A 24,420-nucleotide genomic window follows, 5' to 3' on the forward strand; every position below is an offset into this window, starting at 1 on the left:
CTCAGTAAAAGAACAAAGGGGCTGCCAAGAAAGTTTGAAATTAATCTAGGTTTTGCAATTTGTACAAAAATGTAATTAGATTCCTTCTCCAGAGGTAATCCATTAATGTAATCAATGATTGCAGTTACTCAGTATATAACCTTAAAAAATTGCTGATGCCTCATAAAAACAAATACTTGCTTAGTAAAATAATTCTGCACCCAGTACCCAGTACTGTTTCTGTTTTCTTTTTGTAGGAGACATGGCCTCTCTTCTGCAGCTCCCCCATTCAGAGAGAGAAGTCACGCCTGCTCCCTGGGAGCTGGGAGGGCCCTCCGAGTCCCCCTGCCAGAGGAGCCGAGAGCTGCTGTGGGGGTGGCACGAGGGCACAGCTCTCCCATTAGCCTGCTCTCTCACGGTCAGCTGGGGCTTTAGGTCAGCATTGCTTTTTCCATGACACTTTTAGTTAAAAAAAAAGTGTTAAGTATGGCTTAACACCTGTAAACTTACATAAGCTTGGAGGATGCTTCCTTCCTTCTTGTGTAACTTTGGTCCTTCCTTCTCCTTCTGGAGAGCTTTCCTAGCTCTGTGCTGTTTGTGGGCCTCCAGCTGTCCTGCTGTTAACAGCAGGCAGACCCATGTCTGTCAGGGGCCCTGAGCCTCTGGTCCAAGGCCCTTGGGGGATCTACCAGTCAGGCCCCAACCCTGGGAAACGTGGCTGGTAGCAGAGACATCACCACCCGGCAGAGAAAAGCTTGAGGAGATCATCTGAGCATGGCTTTAAGCTGTCTGCCCTCTCTGATAACTGGGGGGGAATAGACGATGTCAGTTCTCTCAGTAGCAAAGTTCTCCTGTGACATGGCGTGGATGGAGGGAGAGTGCGTTGACTGCATGTGGTAATCCTGGAAGAGTCTGTCAGCTCTGAGGTCAGGTCTCCATCTTCCATCTTCTCTCCAAAGAGAGTTGGTGCGCCTCCTGGGTATCTTGCTGTCAGTGCACCGCTTACTTTATGTTACACTGTTGGTGGTGCTTGTGTACCTTAGGGCAGGGAACATGTCTTAGTTATCTTTTAATGCCAGTGTCTGGTATGATACCGGGCACACAGTAGGCATGAAAATCCTTTAATTAATTGAAGAGAGTGAAGGGTGTGAGAGTGGAGTTACTCGGTTCAGAATGAGCTTGAAGCCTGATGGTGCTGACTCAGAATTGTTGAAGGTAGAATTTATACTGCCCCGGCTGGAAGAGCTGTTCTAAGGAAGGATTTTCTCCATTTTCCATATAAACCCTAGAAGCGTATCCCCAAGTGACAGTCAACCATGGCTCTTCCGCATCTGGGGCTGGTCCTTTCACGGGTTCCTGTGCATCTCAGCACAGACAGACGCTGAGAGCTGGATGGAGCGTTAGGACTTCCAGGTCTCACTGGGGATGGGGTCTGTCAGGGGAGAGTCTTGGCCTCTTTAGCTTCTGGGAGCTCAGTGTTTGGAAAGGCCAGAGCCCTTTAACTTGTTGCTTTTGCTCGTGAAAAGGATAAGGATGGATAGTTGTATGCATCCCCTTGGGATCTCCACCAGAAAGTGCTTCTCCCTTTTGAAAAATTGGCAGCACCTGGTTCAACTTTGACTTCACTGTGTGTCTGTTGCTGTCACATGAAATATCCCCCAAGGCAGAGTTTCCAAAGTGTGGTCCCAGCATCACTACCACCAGAATCACTTGAGTAGGCTTGCAAAAAAGCAGATTCTTGTCCTGCTAGTTCAAACTACTGAGTCAAAGTCATAAACAGGGCCCAGGAATCTGCATTTGTAACAAACTCTGAAGATTATCACTATGTGCCATAGGGTGTGGGGCGTGTGGTCTCCCTAGGAGCAGTCCTGAGCACTGTCTGTCCAGATGATGCCAAGGAGCGGTACCTGCTCCCTTTCTGTGGCCTGCCTCTTGCTGGACCATAGTTAGTATATAAAGCCGGTGATACACATTGTTGGGGTTAAAATACGAATAAGATGCTGCCTCTGCCCTCTATTGCTTAAAATTAAAGGTGTCTATATTCATGCATGATCACTTCACTAAAGGGCACACTGGGGCAAATTCAGTGCTGTAAAAGATGGGGAGAAGGAGAGATCATTTTACTGAGGTTGGGAGGATCTGGTGAGAGCTTTATGGGAGGTAAGATTCAAATTGGACCTCGAAGAATGGCTAGGACTTCCCAGGAGGATGTGGGAAACAGACTTTCTAGACCTAGGTGGCAGCTGGAGTGGCACTGGAGGTAGGAGGATGCGGCTGTCCGGGCCACATGGCCAAGGAGTCCCACGTGGCCAGAACGGAGAAGGCACAAGGCTTTTCGCCAGGAGAAGAGGCTTAAATAGGAGCAAAACTCGGGAATGCCAGGACTTTCTTCCGTTGTCCAGGGGAGCCTTGAAACATTTTCCAGCAGGATCAGATATGATCCCACCTTCAAGGGGTGAAACCTGGTCCAGGGGTTTGCATGACCATTATTTACCCCAACGTGGGTTCATGAAATCCTTATTCCCTTCATGTCGCTTCGGTGCTCCATGCCCTCCTAAGAGTTCTGTGCCATCTGCACTCTGTTCTGCGTGGCAGAGCCAAGCCTTGGTGAGAGAGTGGAGGACAGAGAAGAGACAGTTTGGTCAGTTCTGCATTGTCTGTGCTGCTGAAGGGATGGACGTGGGAGCTGAATAGTCCAAAACAGTGGGTGACACAAAGGGCATTTATGTTGGGCTTTGAATTACACCATGTGACGGCTGGCTGCAGGGGCAGCAGATTTGCCTTCCTCGTTAGGCGTGTTTTCAAATGAGTTGGCGCTCCCTGAATACTTGATGTCCAACCCCAAGGCCATGGAAAAGGAACTCACAATTGGTTTCCAGTTTAATATTGATTACTTACGAAAAAAGAGAAACACAAATAGCTAATGTATGTTCAGGAGTATGAGCATTAAGGGATCCCTGTTGCACCGGTGTCCTTGGCAAGTGGGCTGCCCGCTGCACATCTTCATTTGTGCCTGATTTTTCATGGAGCTGGGAATGAGCTTCACCAAATTCAGAATCATTGACTAAAGGCTCCTGATGTATTGTGGTACAGAATATGTTATTATGTTAATAATGGTTTCCTGGGTGGTGGAGAATGCTCAGAGGATGATTTCTTTGCCTGTATTGCAGTGTATACAGTAGGCTAGGCAAAGCCATTCATGGTTTTAATTCCCTTTTGAGCTTTAGTTGCCAGTACAGTGCAGTCAGATGTGAATTATGAGATGTACTCTAAGCCCATATGTAGACAGAACAGAATATATAGCCATCAGTAAAAGCATTCATCTTTAACTTATTAATCTCACCATGGAATTTTATAGCTAGAAGCGGCATTTGAGATCATCTAATCAAACTTTATCATTTTAGTGATGAAGCCCAGATTAAGTTAAGGATCTTGAGGATGTTGTACTGAAAGAGTGTGTAGGGCACAAGCGCTAGCCAAGGATTAAGAAAAAAAGTAGATTGGTTTCCAAAACAAAACCCCAAAACAACCCTTTAAAGATAAGACCAAGTGACTGTCTACATACAGTTCAGTCACCATACTTCCTTGGGGGCCAGGATGGAGAGGGTACCCCTATTTGTTCCTTAACCACAGGAGCCCCAAGAAATGCCAGACACCCTTTGGGATACACTGGAGAAGAGGGTGGCTGTGACTTGCCGTGTGGACCTTACATGCTCCCCTAGACACCCGGTGCCTTGCAGATAGCTTCAGGCCTGTCTTGTCCAGCTCAGCCCTCCAGGTCCTAGGTGTGTAATGTTCCTTAAGCTTGCCTGCTGTTTGGTTTTCTAATGAGAGCAAACAGAAGAGCACACGAGGGATTTTTTTTCTCTGTTCATTCAGCAGCAAGAGTTGAACTGGATGAGAGTGAGAGAAACACATCAGAGCTGCGGTAATGTTCTCCGGTTCCAGCTCCTAAGTTTTCTCTGGGATGTGAGCCAAGCAAACGCCCCCACCCAGAGGTCCCTGTGAACGTGAGGAGGGACAGGATGAAGGGAGCTCCAGTCTCAGGGAGGATTTGTATTGAGGGAAGAGGGAGTGGAGAGGTTCCCCAGTATCTCTGGCTATATCACTCCCAAATTTGACAGAATGTGCAGAGGAGCAGATGGGGGGGAATTATGGGAAAGAGAGGGGAAAGCAGGTGTGTGTATGTAGAAAAAACCCTGTGCTGTTGAACTGAAGTATCAGGGCTGGCAAGGACTGCAGGGAAGTGGTATTTCAGAGAAGAAAAGAAAACAGGCACAGGCCAGGAACCATCTCTGGGAAAACACTCCCTCCGCTTCATGCTGGAAGCAGTAAGTGAAGCTGGGCACATTGTAGAAGGTGGCTGGCAGCCTCCTGCCTGGGTGTGCCTTTGTGAGTTACTAGACCTGGTCGTTGTTCGTGTCTGCGGAGGCCTGTGCTCCCATGCGGCTGCCCTGAGACCAGCAGCGTGAGGCTGCCAGAGCCCATGTGGTGAGGGGTGCAGTTTGTGGTCAAGGAACACAGTGAAATTAATTGCCCCCCTTGGGAGAACTGAAGCCTGTATCTCTGGACTTATTAGTAAAGGGCTCTAACTAGGTGAGATGACCTTCTGTATGGGCACGGTTGCTCATTGGGTGTCAGGATTTCTTTTCTTCGTCCAACAAAGCAGAGATTGACCAATGTTTCACAGTAATCACGACAACTCAGAGAGGCTGGGGGAGCTGGTGGGAGCTTGATTTTTTTGTGTAGCTGAACCAAATATCCTGACATCATTCCTGGGCCCAAATGCATGTGTATGTGTGTGTGAGAACACACGAGTGCATGCAGTATACTTTCTCCATGATGTTTTCTTTACATCTGTGTGTATCTTAGGTGGGTTCACCAGGAAACAGACTTTCTGAGTTCAGGCCGCTGTGACAAGAAGACTGGGTGGCTTCCACAACAAACATTTATTTTTTCACAGCTTTGGAGGCTGGATGTCCAAGAGCAAGGCACCTGCAGATCTGGTATGGTGAGGGATCCACTTCCTGGTTTGCAGATGGCCACTTCCTGCTGTGTCTTCACATGGCGGAGGGCAGAGAAAGGAAGCAACCGCCCCTCTCTAGTGTCTTTTTTTGTTTTTTATAAGGGCACTAATCTCATCGTGAGGGCTCCACCCTCATGACATAATTACCTCCCAAAGACCCCATCTCCAAATACTATCACATTGAGGATTAGGGTTTCAACAGATGAATTTTGGGGGACACAAGCATTTGGTCCATGGCACAGACCTGGAGGCTGGGCTTTGCATGAAGAGAGTTTCTTGAGCAGTGTTCTTTTGGGGAGGGTGGGGAGCAGGATTGGGCAAAAGGAACAGTTGGATAGGATGGAGTTGTGACAGAGGCCTCAGCCAGCCACACAGGCTGCTCTGGAGCTGGGGCAGCCCTTCAGAGTGTCTCAGAATGAGGCCGGAGTTCAGGCCTTTTTACCTCCACATTGACTTATCACCGAGTGCAAGAGACTGCTTAGACAGGGCCTAACCTTGGCTGTGGTGGCTCCCTGGGGCTGAGGGCAATTCCTAGGAAGAGGCTCAGCTGTGAGCCCTGGCAGGCAGTGTTCAGGGTAGCTGGGGGAATGGATGCCTCGGTGGCGAAGGCAGATCTTGGTGGCATACCGTAGCATCTGCTGCAGCGGGCAGTGAGATCTCAGGATACCTGTGCTGTAACAACCGTTTGCGATTCTTGGTCCATTGGTGGTGGTTTCCAGCAGCAGACTAGGTTTCCTGACAGTTCTAGCCCCTGCATCAGGGAGGGCTAGATCACAGAGAGCAGGGGCTCATCACAGAACTTGGTGGCCACACTGTGGAAGACCGTTGGCCTCCCCACTTACAGACATTGTATCTGGGCCTTTTCCCCCATTTTTAGGGAGCTGAAGTTAGTCACTTAGTCCAATAGACCACCCAGATTTCAAGTTCTCAGCAGCCTCATGCAGCTAGTGGCTACTGTGTTGGACAGCTGTAGAATGCATTTTCTCTCTGCTATGAATGCCATCAATCCTTTCCATGACGCTCCAGATTAAAGTGAAAGTGTTTTTTGGGGGGGGGTTAGGAAGCCAGTAACTCAAATTCATCACTATTACTACTTGAAAATATGTACAAGACACAGGATTTTATCTGTTTTGTGTGTACACTATGAAGGCTGAGTGGGATTGGTACCTTCCTTCTAGAAGCCTCTAAGCTTATGCTATAGTGTTTACTGATTGAGCTTCTAAATCTCCATGATCAGTCTTCAGTTCAGGGTCATCTGGACCCTAGGGCAAGTTTTAAGAGATGATATAGTTTATGTTAGATAAAAAAAACAGCTCCAATGACAGCAGAACAGCAATGACCAGCAGTGCTAATCATGTTAGCATATATACCTTAAATATATACCTGATCATTGCTAGCATATATATACTATATATAACATATAGTCATGTTAGCATATATACCTTAAATATATACCTGATCATTGCTAGCATATATACACTATATATAACATATAATAATGTTTATATATATATATATACCTTAAAAAGTACCAAGATACTGATATTAGGCTGCAAAAGTAGGAGATATTCTTCTCTCTCCTGTGGGTGAGGATATCTTCTACTTCCCCAAAGTAGAAAGTTAATGATTTTCTCTGCTGCAAATGAGGACAAGAATCTCTGTGAGTACAAATTTTATTTTTAAGAATGTTTTTGGGTAAGGTACCTAGAAGGTATTATGCTAAGTGAAATAAGCCAGGCAGAGAAAGACAAATACCATGTGATTTCACTTATTTGTGGAGTCTAAAAACAAAACAAAATGAACAAACTAGCAGTAGACTCATAGACACAGAGAAGTGACTAGTGGTTACTGTGGTGAAGGGGTTGAGGTGGGTGGGTGATGGGGATAAAGAGGCACAAAATCTCAATCATAATATAAATTAGTCATGGGGATAAAAGTACAGCATAGAGAATATAGTCAGTGGTTCTGTAACATCTTTCTATGTTGACAGTAACTACAGTAGTTGGGGTGAGCATTTAATAATGTATATAACTGTCAAATCACTATGTTGTATGCTTGAGACCAATATAATATTGTATATTAACTATGCTTCGATAAAAAAAAAATTGTGCAGTAAAACTCCTTAATCAATTGGATTGCATTTTCACCCCAAAGGGAAGGCTATCCTAGGCGAGCCAGACTGTTTCTGTGCCTTTGGCAAACACTGGGATGGTTTTCTCAGTTACAAGCACACAGCCTTGGGAATGGTTTCGCTCTCCTGTACATAAAGCAAATTGCTTCCCCATCCTCTGCTGCTCTGAGCTGTGTTCCCTTTGCTTCTGTGTGCCTCTGTTTCTCTCCTCCTCCTGGTAATTGGGATCCCACCAGCTTTTGGAAAATCTTCTGAAAGGTGGGTACTGGTGAGCCTCCACTGCAGACTTTCTGCCCTGTGTCTCCTCCCAGGAGGAAGCCCCCAGAAGCCCTCTCTGTGAGTTCAGAACATCCTCACTTCTTGGATCCCTTTTCGATCCAAAGAGAGCTCCTGTCTCCACTGGCTCATCCCATCTGAGGAATCAACATGGCATCTTACTTAGATTTTATCTGAATTTAACTCAACTTAACAGTGCTGAATTTAACATTTATTTAGAATTTAACCGAATTTAGCAGTGCTGTTCAGTAGGTGCATGATGTGAGCCACATACATAATTAAAAATTTTCCAGTAGCCACATTAAAAAAAGTGAAAAGAAACAGGTGGCATTAAATTTAATAATGGATTTTATTTAACCCTGTATATACAAAATATTCCCATTTCAATGTCTAATTAATGTAAAAAAGTATTAGTGAGATATTTTACGTTCTCTTTTTTTCCTACTCTGTCCTCAAAGTCTGGTGGGTATTTTTCACTTAGAACACACCTGAATTTGGATGGTAAATTTTCATCAGAAAGATTTGACCTTAAAAAAAAAGAAAGACTTGACCTGTATTTAGAGTTCATAAAATTTGCAGTGGGAAAATGTGGATTCACATATTCAAGTTGTTCTGAACATACTTAAAAGTTTCTCAGTAACTGAATTGAGTACCTCTCAAAAAACCAATTTTCTTTAATATTTACATCCATTTTAATAAAATGGGTTTATCAATGAAGAATAAATCGATTTGACCCTGAAGCAAAGTGAAAAGTAGTCCTATGGAATAAAGTTGTGTTCAGTGGAAAATGACTTTATTTTACTTTCATTTTTAAATAAACTTAAGTTTAGCCAAAATTATGTCAAATTAAAAATTCACTTTCCTAGCCCCAGTAGCCACATTTCAAATGCCCAATAGGCACGTGTGCTGACTACTTTAGAATATTTTAAAGAGCTGTTGAAGTAAAAAGAAAAAATATGAACAGACTTTTATAGTGACTTCCCTACAGGATCTCCCTGTGAGGCTCTTTTCAAGTTTTTGTTAATTTTAAATGTGTGCACGCCTGTCTCTTCATTAACTACCTTCCTGGCTCTTTACCTGTGATTCTAACTGCTGTTTTTCTGCCTTTTAGTTTCATTCCTTGGGTTTCCTGCCTTTCTGATACCGTTTTCCATTTCACCTTCCATCTGGCTATTTATCTTCCTCTTTCCTCCTTTCATATCTGACTTTCTTCATGAACTAGTTACAAAGTCTGTATTTTTTAAAAATATGATTTATTTTTCAAAGCAGTTTTAGGTTCACAGCAAAATGGAGTGCAAGGTACAGAGATTGTCCATACCCACGCTGTCTGCACGCAGGCAATGCCTCCACACTCACCAGCATTCCGCCCCAGAGGGGGACATTTGTCACCCTCAGTGAACCTGCGGTGACACATTATAGTCACCAAAAGCCCCTCCTTGCCCTTAGTGTTCCTCTTGGTGGTATACATTCTGTGGATTTAGGGAAATGTTGAATGACACATACCCACCATTGTAGTGTCACATAGAGGAGCTCACTGCCCTAGAAATTCTCTGTGCTCTGCCTAATTTTTTAAATTGTTCTTTCTAGAATGGAATAATTTTGAATTCCCAGTAATAAAAGAAGGGAGACAGTTTAGATTTTTCACTCACCGTAAAATCAAATTTAAGGAAACCTAAATAATCAAACCCCTGTGACCCTTGACTGATTTCCTTTTCTTGAGGACCATTGACTAATAAAGGGGAAAAAGATCCTTGCTATTAAATCCATCTGACGTCAGCCAGGCACTCTGTGTTGCGTTTTGTCGAGAGGGCTGCCAGGATGGTCAGTTTTTTGGGTCTGACCCTAACAATTAACTTCTGTTTTGGGATAAAAAGAACATAGAAGTCTCTTAGCTCTACTGTCCTTCCAAGGGGACAGAAGGCAGGGAGGTCAGCTCTGCTTTGAGGGATTATGGTTGGCATGGGAAGTAATAAAGCATCTTAGCGAAGGGTGGAAGGTGTTTATGAAGCGAGAGAAACATCAGCTGGGGCTGGGTGCTGTCATTGGACCCGACTGGAGGGATGGGGAAGGAAGAGGAAAGTGAGGCAGGACCATCAGGTTAACCTGGGCAGTAGATGTGTGACCCTGAGCAAATGTGACCCCTCCCTGGACCTCAGCGTCCTTCCACCTTGTCAAACTCAGCTGTGCTCTGTGTGGTTGCTCTGCTGTACTGGCCCGTGAGTCCAGACCCACTTCTCAGGGCATTCTCATTCCAGTTACAGAGCTGGGAAGAGGTTAAACCAAGCATTTACGTTGTTAAAAATAATGGGGAAAAGGAAAGAAATAGTAGCTAATGTGTTTCCACATTCCATTTTCACTCCCCAAATAATTGAAGGTAGTATGGGTTTTGCTTGGTCTATGAATACCCAAACCTGTGTCTGCGGTCCCACCCAAGGCCTGACACTCTGAGCTTTGACAGTTGGCAGAAGAGGCAAATTGGGCTGTGGATGTCTTGGGAGTATTTTGCGTAATTCAGTCTTATTTGGTTTTCCCAACATTTATTGAGTATCTACTTACTTTTAGGCCTGTTTTCTCAGACCCTTAATTTGTGTCAGGCCCTGAAATAAGCATTTTATCAAGGTCAGCTCATTTACCTCTGTGCTAAAATAGATCCTTAAAAGAAAAAAATCCACAAACACAGCACCTGTCATCTAGAAGCTTATAGACTATGTTGAGATGTACGTCTGCATGCAACAGTCAAGAGCCCAAGGCATGGTTTTATTAAGTGCCCAGGTGATTATATAGTCAATACATGCCTCAGACATTCAGAGATGGGAAAGACGAGTTAGGACTAATACTGAGTTGTGAAGATAGTTCTCACAGGATACGTGGAGATGAAGGAAGATAGTTTTTTCAGTAGGAATAATGTGGCTTAAAGTTTTGGTTGTGGGTGACTATGTAGGACGCATGTGAATCACTATTGAATGAACAAATGAATGGCTTCAGGCTTCTAAGCCTGGCCTACCGAACCCAGCCAAGCTGTTGAGTGTTGAGAAGGGTGATGATGGTTTTTGTTTGGGGTATGGAGAGTTAGTGATGATGACATGTCCAGTTGGCAATGCTCATGGGCACCTGAGCTGGAGTGTAGATGAAAAATGGAGTGAGGAATACAGGTTTGAGAGTCCTGGAGTAGAGGTGATAGTAAAGTCAGGGGACAGGATTTATTTGTGAAACGGAGGAAGGTGAACGCTGGAGTCCTACAAAGTGTGCAGAACTTGCACTTAGAGGGAAGCAGGGGTCAGTAAAGGGTGCAAAGCAGGGATGACTGCAGCAGTAGGGGAAAGCAATGGCCCATCATGTCCAGGGGGCCGGGGTGGGGGGTTTCCAGGTGTGGGCAGCCACCTGAGGTGCATGGAGGGAAATCAGAACCTTGGAAAGGCCAGACGCTGAACCCAGGGTGCCTTTGCAGCAGGACTAAGAGAAGACTTGTGTGGATAGAAGTTTGTTCATTTTGCACTTGTAGATAATTTTGCTCAGAGGCCTGGATGTTAAATGTTTGCTATAGAGGTTGAATCTTCTTTCAAGTGCATTTTAGGAAATAGAAATACACAACAAAAAGTCTCTGAGAGCCTATTGAGTTTACAGCATGGAGAGGAATCATTGAGGTCCCAGAACCACTCTCTTCCCTTCTGAGAATCCTCTTCTGCAAACTCTTCTTTCTGCACATAATGCTGATATGTTTTCACTTGTCCCCAAGCTCAGATGCAGCCACACTGCACATATAAGCTGGCTCCCCTGACAAAGCTCCACGTTATTTGCAAATATTTATAGATTTAACTGAAATAGAGGCAAGAGAATCAGCATGTTATGAGTAAATCTTCCAAGCCTTCCCCAAATCCATATTCTTTCTGTTGTGGAAGACATCCAGTGAATTTCATTATGGCCCATGATAGAAATGTTATCACATGGAATCAGATGTAAATCTACTTCTGTTATGTAAACAAGCAGGATTTGAATCTCATTCTGGAAGCACCATCAGACTTGAAAAGGGCTTGGGGGCAGAGATGGGAGAAAGGTTTCAAAAATGATGTTTCTGTTGTTTTTTTCCTCCCTGAATTCTGATTAAACCTGTAATTTCTGGAGATTTCTATGGACTCATCAAGAGCCTAATTGAGGCTTAACCAGACCTTAGTTAAGTTAGCCTTAATTTAGGGACAATTTAGCTTTTGTTCAAATTTGTTTCTCAAGGTATGATTCTGAGTAATAATCGGATTTCTACCAGGTCCTAGATATCTATGGAGCAATGGCAATGACTTTTGTCCATTTTTGGTGATAGTTCATCCCAATGGAGCCATGCTTATTTTTGTTCAAATGAAATCTGTCATGAAATATTTATTATTCTCTGAGTAAAATGGAATTGAAAAATACTTACAGACTAGTAATGCATTTCCCTATGTGATGCAAGTGGCAAATTTTTAAGTCATGATATCTGCAAGTATTTTTCAGTTCCAGTAGATGCAAGGTGTTTTAAGACTACAGATGGGTATTTGGAGTGGTACACATTCTCTAGGAGCTTATAGCCTAGGTGGAGCAACAAGAACAATTCAAAAGGATTTTAAAATAATTTGCACTTGGTGGTACAGCTTGTGTGCTTAGGAATTCAAAGGAAGTTAAATAGTATCAAGTGATGTAGTAGCCAGAGACGGCTTCCTGGAGGAGGCTAGTCATGAACTAAATGGATCATGTTGGATGCTAGAGTTAAAAACTGGAAGAAATATGACTAGTTTTATTCCTTCCCTTCCTTTCGAATCTAGTTCCATAGTCCCCTGCAAATTGTTTCTTGAATCACAAATATTTTGTTGTATGCACAGAGCTCAAAGGAAAGAGCATAGGGTGGGGCATCTGATGCACTCATGGGGCAAAGAAGAGCTCTGTGCTCACCTTCATTCAGTCCTCTTGAGGCTTCCTGACATTTATCACCATCAGACCCTCCCTGGGAAAGGCTCCTGCTGAGCACCTGGCCACAAGTGACTCCTCCACCCCCTCCCCAAGATGCACGCCATCATCTTCTCTTTCCCCGTCACCTCTTCACAGTTCCCACCAAGTGCCATTCTGGCCAACATGCCCCAAAGTTCCTGAGAAGCCTTTTCACATCCTATAGGACCCAAAGAGTCTAATCTCATTACAGTCTTTCTTTCTGAAAGATGAACTCCATTTATTGTCTTTGCTCCCTTCCCACCTTGCAAGGGGAAGATTTTTCTCAGAACACCAGACTGTGGGAAAGGAAGGCTCCCCTCACAGACCTATACTTTGCATTCAACTTTGTGTTTCCCTAAAGGACTGGCCAGGCTCAGTTTACCTAATAACACAGTTTGGCTTTAACAATCTTCCTTAGGCATCTCCTGTTGGCCATGCCCCTATAGAGACCCTGAGGATACACTGGAGGCTAGGAGGCTCTCAGTCTAACTTGTATGGGAGCCCCTCAGTCCCCAGGGAGGAAACAATCTCTTTGCCAGAAAATTCTGTGCCAGAGGCAAGGCAAAAACAAACAAGCAAATAAACAAAAACACCCCGCAGGAGCCATAGAGATGCATTCAGAAGTGACAGAGGGGCCTGGACCATGCACAAGGACAGATGTCCAGGGAAACACATCATATGTGCATCTGGGAATGGGCCTGAGGGAGGTGACGCAACTTGCTACTAGACAGAATTAGGGAATAGAGAGGGTGGAGACAGAGCAGGGCCCTCTCATAGCTTCCCGAGTTCTGCAGCTGAAGTTGCTGCAATTTACATTTATTGACAGGACCTACTAGGTGCATGATGTAGAGTTCCCATGTAACTACTTAGCCTGCAAGATTATTGCATAAGTAAAAATTATTTACATATTAAGCCATAATTATTAAGTGAAATAATGGTGGTAATAACTCCAGTGCAAACTTATAAAACAAAATTAGAGTGTTTATCACCCTAGGTGTAATTTATCTACCCAGAATTGTACTTGACTGTTTCTTACAGTGTGTCCCAGCCCACAATGGGCCGTCCAAGGTGAACGGGCTCTCATTCCTCTACTTGTGGCGCCCTGGGACTTACATGGGGGTGTAGGATCTGTCATCGTCTCTTGGGTGCAAGGGGAGTTGCTTCTCTCTGAAATTTCCATCAACTTGATGCTGCTTTTGTCATGTAATTCTTTTATTTTCTCCTAGGAGAAAGGAATTTCTCAAAGATCTCTCTTTGCTTAAGGCTGAAAAATGAGATTGTCTATTTATTAGTATCCTTTTCCCAACTGCTTTGAAATTGCAAGAAAAAGATTTTGTCAACATACAGACTTGAAATGACCAAAAGTAGCTGCTGAGACAAGGGAAAGTGGGCAAGGCTGTTCATTAGAGGCACAACATGTGAACCTGTTGGCCTACAGAATCCTCGCCTCCTAGGCTGGCAAGGGACAGGCACGAGACCAAGATGGCAAAGATGCAGAGGAGCAGGGGCCCTTGCAATAGGAGGCTGGTCTGCGGTGATGGGGACGGGACTTCCAGGCACCCTCCCCAGCTGGGGGTGTCTGAGCCCTCTCCCCGCATGCATAGCCACAGAAGCTCTGGAGCCCAACATGCCTCATTTTTTTATATTGCCTTGTTCTCAAAAGAAACAGGGCAGCCACATGAAATTCTGAACTCTTCCATAATCCAAAGGAAAACTGGTCAAGGTGAGAGAGTAGCTCTGGTGATAAAATTGAGAACCAAGAGATGGGGATTCCTTGGGCTAATATTTCTTTGCCACAGATTTGATCTCTCCCTGGATTTTGAAGTTAGTCAGCAGACTGAGTGTTTTGTAGACTGAGGGGTGCTGGTGTAAAGCCTGTGACAGCCATGGTAGCTAATGCGTCATCTCGTTCTCTACCTCTCCTGGTATATGTAGTTCCTGGGTCTCTGTAACTCTAGGATTAGAGTCACAGGATATAAAACCTGAAAGACACCCAGAGGCTGTCACACAGCCTCTTTCCTCGAAGTCTAAGCATGTTGAGGGTTGTCCAGTCGCAAAGCCAGTGGTGACACAGCTGGGACAGGTGTCCTGACCCTCAGTCTAGGGCTCTGCTGGTTTTGCTCCATTGGTCCAGCCTTGTTCTCCATGCTCAGGGAGGCTGCCCACCATGGGCTGTGTCCTCGGGCTCCTTACTCCTGGCTTTCTGTTTGGGTGTAGGCAGCAAGAGACATGCCCTGAGAATTAGGAAGCAAGAGGCAGGAGGTGGCGGTCTTCATCTGCACCCACACCCTGTGGTTCTGCAATGCTGTGCTCCTTCAAGGCAGTCCTGCCAGGGAGCCCTCTGCCACTGCCCTAGCTCTCGCCAGGCTCCCAGCACGCACAGTTCCCTCCCCTTGCCCCAGAGCCTGGGGGCAGTAATAACTTCACCCTTGTCACCCCTGGATGCTTCACCATCCCTTACTGGCTCCTTTAATTCTTCACCAGCCGGTGCCCTCCCTTCCCAAAACTCCCTTTAGTCGAGCCTTTGGAGGGCCCCGTCCATACCCTCTTGTGTCCTGACTACCTGCTAGAGGTCTGAAAAGCTTAAAGTTCATGTGTTCATGTCTGGCTTTCCTTTCCTCCCTGGCTGTTGGGTCTGTAAGCCAGGGCATCAGCTCCAGGCTCGTGCTCATTTTAATTCCCTGTAGCGAGTGTATCTTGGTTTACAAAGTAGCTATGCTCCAGAAACACTGCATTAAGTTATGCATTTAGTAGTTGGGCTCCTACTTTTTTATACTATTTCATTTCAGATACACATTCTCCCTTCATTTGTGAATGCTTTTCAGTGAGTCATTGCTCCTAACACTAGGGACCTGTAATCCCACCCCGAACTGAACAAAGGGCTTCCTCCTATTAAAAAAACCCCCTGCATTTGTGTCCCAGGGCAAAGACAGAAGCCTGTTGGTCAAGGAACTTACGCCCTCCTCCCCCTACTCTCTTTCCTGCTTCCAACTTACTGTCTGTGAAGTCAGCATTTTGCCTTCAAAATGGTTTCAAAGTAGGGCTTACCTTAACTCTGCTAGTCAAGCATAAAAGAGCATTTCTGATGGGAGGAAAGGATATTTAGTAGAATCTGCTTTGTTTCTTAAGAGGGCTGTGACCTCTCCTGTGTGGTTGGCATCTGAGCATGGGGTGGTCAGGATGCCATGTGGATGGGGAAAAGGTCTTACAGAGACAAGCCCTAATGGGTGATATCAGAGAGGGTAACTGGGTGCTGGGCAGCTTGTTCGCTGAAATGACAGCCTCTGCCCACCAGCACGCCACACCCCTTGACCAGTTGCATTGTTTTTCTTCTTGCCTGGAATGAGAAGCTTGTTCACCGCAAGCAGAATTCTAAAGAGGTGACAAGTGAGATAACATGAGCTATGATCCTCCATATGCACAGTTCTTAGATTCCAGCATCTAAGTAAAGGTGACCCAATTTTAATGCAAGCTGAAAAAAAAATCTAGACTTAAAAAAACACAAATTAAGGAGCAGTTTATATGAAACAGTTTTCCACTTTACAATATGAAAAGTTCTTTATGTCCTCCAAGTATTTCAAATCACTGACTACCTGGTAGAGGTCAGAAAAGCTTAAAGTTCATGTGTTCATGTCTACTGTCTTTTGAAAAGCAACCAAAAAAGAAGTAACTGGGGAGGGGGGGTCAACAGCAAGATAGGATTTAATATACAAAGACTTATTTTGTGCATAGTTTTCAGCAGCATCATGTCTGGTTTTTCTCATTTTTCTCTGTTCTTGTCAGGGTCTCTGCAACACTGCCAGGGCTCCAGGAGCAGGGCAAGGGAATTGCAGCTGACCTCTTCATTCAGGGAGAAGAGGGTGTAAGAGGCTGCTTAGTGGAAGACCACAGGCCAGCTTTGAAGCAACTGGGGAACTTTGCTTAGTGTTTATTTTGACAAGACTTTGAAATTGTTGAGTATTTAGCCTCAGGAAAGAGGCAGAAGAGCAGTTCCCAGAAACAGCCCTTTCTAAACCTTTGATTTCATGAACAAACCTACTTCCCTCTAAGGCTGCCACATGGAATCTCCAACCAGCCTTCCTATATAGGCAGCACAGGAAAGCCCAAGGCCCTCCAGGGATATGCTGGGATATGAGTGGTACATCATCCCTAAATCCATTTCACTTGAAGATTTATAGCAAAGGGTTATGTAGGCGGTAAGTCATTAAAAACACATTTTCAAATTAATAAGGGGATGTAATATAGAGTAAATACAGAATTCACAAAAAAATACTTCGTGTTTTTTTAGATAAAACCCTGAGACATCAGAGAAATTTTCTACTTACTCTGGCCACTTTGGGTGACCCCTAGAGGTATGACTTCATCCTTAGGAGTACTTTCATTAAAAAATTACAGAAATGCCATAGAGATTAGACTTAAAAAACAGTTAATAAAAGATAATGTCAGCCTTATGGTATGAAAGCTTTAGAATATATTAAACTTGAAGATCATTTTAGTAATACAAGGCTAGTTATTGGAAAGAACTGTGAATTCTCAGTGCAGGTATATTCCTATATTCCTAAAAAGGAGCCCAGATTTAATGAACAGATGCTTGCGGTCAAAACCTGGTAGAGTGGGACCTCACTTTGCATAACCATTTGGTTGGGGCACAGAGTTTTGAGACACTGAGTCTGTGCTCCCTGTCTGGGAGGGGGAGGGGCGGGGGTTCTCTCCTGGCTCCGACCGGGGCCTTGCAGTCTCACTTGCTTAGCCTTTGCGATGTCTCCCAAAGGCGTCTGAGCATGTTACCCTTACACCGGCTGGGCTCTAGGGGAGGGCTAAGGTGCAGCAGGCAGAGTTAGAATCCTCGTCTGTAGGAAAAGTGGGCGTTGGGACATGGGTAGAACTTTTGGGTGGTTGGAAATGGTACAGGCTGGACAATGAAACTGGTTGTAGAGGAGGGTCCTAAGTGCAGGAATTGTTTATCACATATGGTTCTGCAGCTGACAAAACGTCAGGATGGGAAGTCTCAACCCAGGCCAGTGACCGAGAGCTGTGTGCCAACATGGTCGTCCCATGACTCACAGAGCCTCTGTCCTTACCACCATCCCAGGAAACAGGACAATGACTAGGCCGTGGGGAGTGAGCCCCGGCGCTGGAGTCCAGAAGTGAAGGGTAGGGGCATGAGGGAGTATGTGCTAGGTCTATTGCCATTGTCTTTTCTTTTTACATTGTATTATTCTTTAAAAAAAAACAACAAAAAACCCAGAACAAAAAACCTACTTTATTGAGTTATGATTGACATGAAAACGGTTGTATATATGTAATGCATACAACTTGATAGGTTTGGAGATAAGGATACACCTGTGAAACCATCACCACAATCTATGCCATAAACCTATCCATCACCAACAGTTTCCTCCTGCCTACTTATTTATTATTATTTTGTGGTAAGAACTCTTACCATAAGATCTACTCTCTGAGCAGGTCTTTAAGTATACACTACAGTATTGTTAACTCAGGATCTATGCTGTGCAGTGAATGGTGCTGTAGAGAGGACTCAACTTGTATAATGGGAACTTTGCACTCTAACAACTCCCTGTTGTCCCTGCCTCAGCCCCTGGGAGCCGCCCTTCCACTCCCTATTGCAGCCGTCCTTCACCATTGCACATAGCAATCTCTTCCACCATCGGACGATAAGAGAAATTGCCATTTTGTACTGCAAGCATCACAGAACCTTAGCTCTCAGACCTGGAAGAACCTTGCTAGGCTGTCAGGTCCAGCCCCCAATTCCAAGAAAATAAGGTATTGTTATCCCCAGTTCAAAAGATAGCGAAGGCTAGAAAAGAGCCCTAGAGACTTAGAATGTTAGGACCAGAAGGGACCTTAGAGGTCATCTAGTTCCCTCTCCTAATTTACAGACAAAGGGACTTTTTGCAGCAGGAGGGGCCATCCAAGGAGGGAAGTTGGCAGTGCCAAAGCCAGAACCAAGCCAAGGCTGTTTGCACCATGCCAGGAGCCCTGGGCCAGCTTTGGAAAAGTGGCTTCCCCTGGTGGATCTGTTTGATTTGCATTTTTCTCTTTGGGCTCAGCAGGTGTACACTTGCACACGCTCTGATTTTGAGTAGAATCTGTAGAAAATCAGGTTTGGTGCTCTCTTTCTCCCTCTGCTGGCTCTCAAGGCTGATCCCTGAAACTGACACACACATTTGTGCGATGAAATGACTTCAAATAAAATGGAGGCATGCATGTGGGTTGCTTTAGAAACAAGGGAGAAAGGTATAGGTTTCCCTCAGAGAGGCAAAAACAGTCCAATGGAAGCTTGATGTGTGTGTATATATGTATATACACACATACATATTCCACCCCCCTCTCCCATTTCTCTTGGCTATACACAATGGCAAACCAAAAATGGAAAAGTTGAAAAAAAAAAAGTTGACAGTATTTCTATGATTCAGCTGGTAATTTGCTACGGTATCCAGGGAGACAGCTTCTCACATATATTAGCATAATGTGGAATGGCAGCTAGAACCAGAATTTACTGTCTAAGCAACTCAGCCTGAACAGCCATTGATGCAATGCAATTTAAAGGAAATCCAAATATTAGGCTTAAGTGACTGATACAGCTCTGAAACCTCTTTATTTTAAACATATTGGGTTCAGTGTGTTCCCTCATTGTTACTTGCCTTCCTTGGGGCAGGTGGCTGGGACTCACGGTTAACAAAGACACTGTGGCCACTTGAGATCCAGTACAGCACTCCCCCAGCCTCAGCTCACTCCAGTCCCACTATCACAAAAACGCAGTTTCTTTCCCTCTTGATTGTTTTGAGATTTTCCCATTTCCATTGGTATCCAAATGCTGACATTTCTTCTTTCTGTATCTTCCCTGTGAGCCTTGACATCAGAATGTATCTCCTTGCTCCCCAGTTTTCTGGACACCAAACCGTGGCAGACAGCAGCACAGCCTTGAAGAGGAACTTTGTTTCTCAGCAGGGGGCCCAGCGAGCCTGGGGAAGACATCTGACAGGGGTGTGATTCCGAGGACTCGGAGTTTGTCATGGATGGCACTCTTGCTGGCCTCTGGCTTTCCTGAGCATTCCTCTCGATCCTCTTTTCTGTTTCTCTATCTGTGAGACTTCCTGGCTGAGGACCAGGCTCAGTGAAATGGTCCTGTGACATTTTCCAGGCAGATGAGACACATGGATGTAGGCAGTTTCCCAGATGTGGTCTTTCAGGTGGTAATCCTTCCAATCTACTTGTGATCTACCATCTACTGTGACTGCCAGATTTAGAAATCCCAAATGCCCCAGAGGCAGGACTGCACCCATACTGTGCATAGAGATCAGTGGACAGAAAGAGGGCCGAGCTGTCATTTGTACCCATTAATTTAGGGAGAGTGAATTATCTTGACCATATAAGGATTGCAAGTGGTTGCCAGGTAACAATTTTAGGCTTTGAGGTTCACCTTCTTATGGCAGGGAATGATCTGAGGATATCTTGTTCAGTTTCCTGGAGATATCCCTAGTGCACACTGGAACGTGGCTGCCCCTCTGCAGGGATTTCCCTATGGTCTCTGCAATGTTAGAGGAACAGTTACAAGACTGTTCTCACTTCTGACACCAGTTGCAAGTTCAGGGACCTCCAAGATCACTCTTGACTTTGATCATTCACTAAAAGGACACATAGAATGTCCTGAAGGCTGTTATGTTCATGATTATGATTTATTATAGTTAAAGGATAGAAATTAAAATCAGGTGAGGCAAGAAGCACAAAGGACAGAGTCCAGAAAAGTGTCAAATGTGGAGTTCCCAGCTTTCCTTTCCCTTGGGAGTCATGGGCAATGTTACTTTCTCAGCATCAACAGTATATGGCAATATGCATGGAGTACTACCAACCAGGGAAGCCCACCAAGCCTCAGCACCCAGAACTTTTATTTGGGCTCCTTCACAGAGGCATGGTTGACTGTACATGGTTGATCTTAGTTTCCAGCCCCTCCTGAGTGGGTCCTGATACCACAGGACCCAAGCCCCTAAGCAGCATTATTATACTATCCTGCATGGCTGAAGGCCCCATGCAAACAAAGACAACTCTGGTCAGGCCTTACATTCCACGGGCTTAGAAAATTACCTCCCAGAAGGCCAGGGCAAAGGCCAGAATGTTCTTAGGGCAAGGCTAATTCTTACTACACAGCCTCTTTTTGTGTGCTGAGCCAGCCGCAGAAATCTGTTCAGGTAAGCCTGGGTGTCCCAGCGGTGGATGAGGCAGTGGCCATAGGGAAGATGGAATGAAAGTACCACAAGCAAGGGAGTGGGATGGGAAAAAACTAGATGGAAAGGAGGAGAGGCTGCTCGGAAGCACTTACTGCAGTATTATGTATGAATGGAGTGGGAGACATGAAACCCAATGAATTTTTGAAATATTGTTTTAGGTGTGATTTATTCTTTCATTTTGTCCATCAGGTGGGTGTTAACCAAGGATAAATATATCTTAACCTTCAGGGTTGAGAGTTAGTTTTTCCGAAAAGGCAAGATGAATTGGAGTCTACAGTCAGAAATAATTTGCTTAGGAGTCAGTGGAGGCATTGCTTTCTGTGTATATCGATACAGGCAGTAAGAGGTGTCAAGGGGCATAGGATAAAATGTGCTGTTTTGTGAGCATGTTAATAGTAATGACTATTATAATTATAAATAATAGTGGCTACCATTTATAGAGTGCTTGTAAGTGCCAAGCACTGAGAGATTACTTAGTAACATTATCACATTTAATTATTTGAATATCACTATGGGGTAGGTGTGATTATCTGAGTTTTATAAATGTGAAAATTGAATCTTAGAGTGGAATTTAAGCTAAATAATTAGCTTAAAGGCTCACAGGTGACCAAGCCAAGATTCAAACCCAGGTCTTTCTGACTTCAGTGTCTATACTTAACCTGCTGCAAGTCCCCTGATGGACATGGTTAACACAGCCTGTGGGACAGAGATAAACCTCTGGTTCACTGGTTTGGTATTTAATGTGTTTATTTCTGAAGCGGCTTCAAAAGACTATGTATCTGCTAAGAATGAGGCTGGGTCCACCAGGAGATTCAGATTTCTACATGAAAAGCTTTGGAAGGGCCCAGATGAAGGGGGCAGTTGTCAGGTGTGGGGGAACAGCTGAGTTTTGTGGCTTCAGGACAGTGGCATAGACTTAACCTCAGGCAACGCATTAGCTGACAGGGCGGGGTTGCATGCTCAGGCCTGTTCATCTACACTGAGAAGGAGACAACTCTATTTGCCCCTGGGAGATGCGATCTAGCTAGGATAGGATGGACAGATTAAGAATATAAAGTGGAGGTAGATACAGATAGTGTTGGGAATTTCTAGATTGATGCTCCCTGAGGGCAGGAAAGGGATCTCTTTTATTATTCAACCTCTAGCATCTAGCACAGTGCATGGGAGAGCTTAATGAACGTTTGTTGACTAAATGGATTGGTAGCTATGCGAGGCAGTTAGGTGGAGCACGTGTATTCTGGAGTTCGGTTGGATGAACAATGAAGACATAGGATCAGCTTCTCTCTAACTTTATATTTTTTCAAAAGGCTCCCAGGTACTTTCAAAATAATACTTGACATTGTTGTGGCCCTTTATAGTTTTAAGGTACTTTCATGCATGTGATTTCATTTGATCCTTACAACATTCTTGGAGTTAAGTTTTGTGTTCCTCTTATACTAATGGATGGAGGACTTGAGGTTCACAGAGGTTAAGTGACTTGCTGAAGGCCACATAACTCATAAAGGACCAAGATCTTGGCACCCCAAATCCAGTGTTCTTTCTAGGACCACAGAGATAATATGGGTGTAGGCTATAATGGTGTTTTAAAATATGGTCATGATGGTTAACAATGCTCCCTTCGTGATACAGGGTTTGGTTGATTTGGAAGTGCACTGCTGTGACCACAGGTCTGGGTTTCCCCCGCTAAAGATTCTTTGCAAGTTGGACTAAGTTAACCTCTGTGCACTGGCCTGGATATGGCCTGGCTAGGGGGTGGTGTCCCCCATGAGCTTGTCCTGGGGAGTCTGAAGTTGCCCCTCCTTGAGTTCTGCTGCTCCATGATCCAGCCCACTTTGGAGCATGATCAGGGGACAGCAGAGACCTTAACCAAAGAGGCTGTCTGGGGACTCACGAAGATAATGTTTCTAAGTTTCTTAAGAAAAATATTGAAACTTAGAACCCCAAATGGTGCTATAGCCTTGAGTATCTCCTCTTCTGGTAAGACTTGTTTGGGGGTAAAGCTCTATGGGGGAGGATCATTTTATTAGTTTTCCCAGCATCATTCTGAGCCTGCCCAGAACCGGAATCAGTAACTGCTGTCCTCACTGGCAGACGGCATGCCTGAGAGAGGGGACATCTGGCCCCAATGGCCCTGGAATGTTGAGTACAGAGCTAAGCCTAGTTTCTGGTGTCCATCAATTCTTTGTTAATAGCTCAGAAGTCTAGTTGCAGCTGCTTTCTCAGCAAATGCTGTGCACCTGAGCTGTTAGTTCTTCAAACCTGTGTGTCAACAGAGTGTTCCTAGGGGATTGTCTCTATCCTCCCTATCCCAGGTGGAGAGTCCTGCTGGCTCTTGGCTTAAGAAAGGCCCTGTGAATCTCCTAGTGGATTAGGAGGGCTGCCTGTGGAGATTCTGAGGGAATCCTGACATCTCCTATTGTGCCCCCCATGAGCCACTGCAACCTTTAGCCTCAGGAACCTAGGGTGAATTGTATAATGCTAAGACATTAAAAGGTGTTTATTATTTATAAGACACTTATCAGAAATACCATGTTTTTGTTGATTGATCATCAAGAAGTTGTTAATTCTTTGGCAAAATCTGTCTGTGGACTGAGAAAGAAGCAGAGACCCAGACTGAAGCCATGCATCTCGCAGTGTTCTTGCTGCAGTTGGGTTTTCTGAAGGTGGGCCGGTCTGGAGTCCCTTCTTCCCCTAGAGCTGCCATGAGCCTGTGTGGCCTGCCTCTCATTTCACTGAAATCTGGTGATGCTCCCAGGGCCTTTGCTGGACCTTGGCCGACCTGGCAGAAGTAGGACCCCAGGCGTGTCACCTGTGTTTTGTCATTACCAAGGAGGTGAGAGGAGCAGGAGTGTGACAAACAGAAAGAACCTCCCCAATAGCTGATCTAGAGCTAAATAACAGCATGGCTGCTGCAGGGCAAAGTAGCCAAGGAGTGAAATTGTATAACCCTTTTTTTGCCCTTTCCCCTGATTTCTGAACCCTCTGCTTACCTCAGATTTCTCTACTTAAAAGGTTTTTCCTGCCTCTCCTAACAAAGAGTTAAATAATTTGTTAAATTCCTTCACACTAAAGTAGTAGGGGCTTGATGAGTTATTCCTATCTAAAGTGTAGTTTTTGCTTTTCACCAAAAAGTGAGGATCTCATGAAACTCAAAACAAGGACGAGCCAGTGGTGAGCTTTGAGACCTCAGTGATGGAGATATTTGAGGTTTTCTGTCATTGTCACCTACCCTTCCTCCGTGTTAGGTTGGCCCTGGCTTTAAGCCAGTCCTCCAGGACATAGGTGTAGACATAGGCGCAGACATAGGCACCTTTGGTTAATGTGCTAACATCAAGCATCAGGCTGAACACAGCGTCCTGTCTGCAGAGACCCCGGCCTGGCCACGGAGCCTGGGAACGCGCCTCCTGTGTTGCAGAGGAGCCACACTGTTCTGTGGGCTTTGCCGGCTTTCCTGCCCCAGCACATCCATCCTACAAGGGATATCCTTGTAGACAAGTCATGGTGTATTCTTATCTGGATCACGCTTTTCTTTAAGAGCCTGTTAAGGGCTTTCCTGGCCTGCTTCTCTACTCCTCATCCTGTGACTGGAGGGTGATGGAGGCGCCATTTCACCCTCTGAACCTAGCTGGTGCCTGTACTGAGCGGTGCTCAACAAATGTCCTCAAAGTTCACCCTGAAAGTCAGTGTTGGAGCAGACAAGGGAGCACAAGACGTATTTTGCCCAACTTGCGGCACTGTGTCCTATGCCCCTGTTTTTGTAAGAGCTATAGAATTACATGGAAGCCCATATTTCTCACTTGTCA

General features: G+C 45.0%; 1 protein-coding gene across 1 annotated transcript in view; it reads left to right on the forward strand.

The window, feature by feature from the left end:
* The window catches only part of TMEM178B (transmembrane protein 178B), a 339,668-nt gene that overhangs the window by 132,694 nt on the left and 182,554 nt on the right, over positions 1-24,420 (forward strand). The gene's annotated exons all lie outside the window — the stretch shown is intronic.

The sequence above is a fragment of the Manis pentadactyla genome, chromosome 7, assembly GCF_030020395.1.
Source record: "Manis pentadactyla isolate mManPen7 chromosome 7, mManPen7.hap1, whole genome shotgun sequence".
Lineage (NCBI taxonomy): Eukaryota > Metazoa > Chordata > Mammalia > Pholidota > Manidae > Manis > Manis pentadactyla.